Genomic DNA, 2,209 nt, shown 5'->3' on the forward strand with positions numbered 1-2,209 from the left:
TTCCTTCCTTCCTTCCTTCCTTCCTTCCTTCCTTCCTTCCTTCCTTCCATCCTTCCTTCTTTTTTTTTCTTTCTTTTTTGAGACAGGCTCTTGCTCTGTTGCTCAGGCCGGAATGCAGTGGTATGATCAGGGTTTACTGCAGCCCCAACCTCCTGGACTGAAAGAATCCTCCTGCCTCAGCCTGCTGAATAGCTGGGACCACAGGTGGGTGCCACCATATCTGCCTAATTTGTCATTCTTTTGTAGAGACAGCGTCTCACTTTGTTGCCCAGATGGGTTGCTTTTCGTTTTGAGCTTCACAGCACTATTTTACTTTTTAAACCATTTTCATTTGTTGCTTTGGTAAGAATTAACAAATAGAAATCAATTTGTAAATTATTGAAAAAATAAAGAAAAATTGGCAGAATCAGATTAATGAAACACAAGACCAGAGAGAATCAAAACATACCTGTTAGAAGTGTAGGTAGGATCAAGTAAAAAGCAGGGCTTCCCAATGAAGTGAACCGACAATCCCAGCACTTTGGGAGGCCAAGGCAGGCGGATCACCCGAGGTCAGGAGTTCGAGACCAGCCTGGCCAACATGGTGAAATCCTGTCTCCATTAAAAAAAAAAAAATACAAAAATTAGCCAGTCGTGGTGGCGTGTGCCTATAATCTTAGCTACTCAGGAGGCTGAGGCAGGAGAATGGCTTGAACCCAGGAGAAGGAAGTTTCAGTGAGCCAAGATCACACCACTGCAGTCCAGCCTGGGCGACAGAGCAAGACTCCATTTCAAAAAAAAAAAGAAAAGAAAAGAAAATAAGCTAACCAATATTTAAATAACAGGGAATTGTTACATGCATAGAAGAACAGATGAATGGAGCAAACTGCATAATCAAGAAACAGGCCCACAAGAAATGTAGAATTTAGCTTTAATGAATGCAGCCTTTCCAACTGTTGGGAAAAAGAGAGTACTCAATATATGGTTTGGGGACAACAGGTTTTATGTATGGGAAAATAATTAAGTTAGGTTTCTACCTCATACCGTCAATAAAAATAAATTCTAGATGAAATATAGATCTAAAATGAAAATATCAAAAATTCTAAAAGCAAGTATATGAGAGGATTAAAAATTAAAATTCAGAGGGAGGAAAGTTTTCTTAAGTGAGACACGAAAGGTTGAGATGAATATGACAGCTGTTCAATACTTACAGGCTTTTCCTTCTTCCATTCTTCCATGACAAAACTCTTCTGTCTCGTGTGGAGCAGCTTGAATAGTTTGAAATGCCTGATCCAGACACAGGAATGAATATATGATACATGTCAGTCAGAGTGCCCAATCTGGCTCAAAGACTCTTCTGGAATTCCTACACCCAGTCTGTCATGAGAGTCTCTCTGTTTCCCTTCCTTTGAAATCATGAATTATAAGAATATGGGCCATATTTCCAACAAGGTGAAGGGAACTTCAACAGAAAAGAAGCCCAGAGAACTGAGAGATTCAGAGAGAAATAGTTCTGTTTTTCTTTTCTTTTTTTTTTTTTTTTGAGATGGCGTCTTGCTCTGTCACCCAGGCTGGAGTGCAGTGGTGTGATCTCGGCTCACTGCAACCTCCATCTCCAGGGTTCAAGTGATTCTCCTGCCTCAGCCTCCCAAGTAGCTGGGATTACAGGCGTGTGCCACCATGCCCGGCTAATTTTTGTATTTTTAGTATAGATGAGGTTTCACCATATTGGCCAGGATGGTCTCGATCTATTGACCTCGTGATCTGCCCACCTTGGCCTCCCAAAGCATTGGGATTACAGGCGTGAGCCACTGCGCCCGGCCCTGTTTTTCATATTTATTTATTTATTTATTTATTTATTTATTTTTTAGAGACAGAGTCTTGCTGCGTTGCCCAGGCTGCAGTGCAGTAGCCGATCATAGTTCACTGTAGCCTCAAACTCCTGGGCTCAAGCGATCTTCCTCTCAAGTTGCTGGGACTATAGACAAGACCCACCAAGCACAGATAATTATTTTTTTTTTTAGAGACAGGGTCTGGTTCTGTTGCTCAGGCTGGTCTCAAACTCCTGGCCTCAAATAATCCTCCTGCCTCAGCCTCCCAAACTGCTGTGATTACAGGTGTGAGCCATCACGCCCAGTGAGAAATAGATCTAATGATATGGTTGGAATTATGATTCTGGTTGTGGCTTAATACTAAATAACTCCAGAATTCTCAATCTTGTTACCAAAAA

Source organism: Rhinopithecus bieti, unplaced genomic scaffold (genome assembly GCF_001698545.2).
Source record: "Rhinopithecus bieti isolate Rb0 unplaced genomic scaffold, ASM169854v2 scaffold_7580, whole genome shotgun sequence".
NCBI lineage: Eukaryota > Metazoa > Chordata > Mammalia > Primates > Cercopithecidae > Rhinopithecus > Rhinopithecus bieti.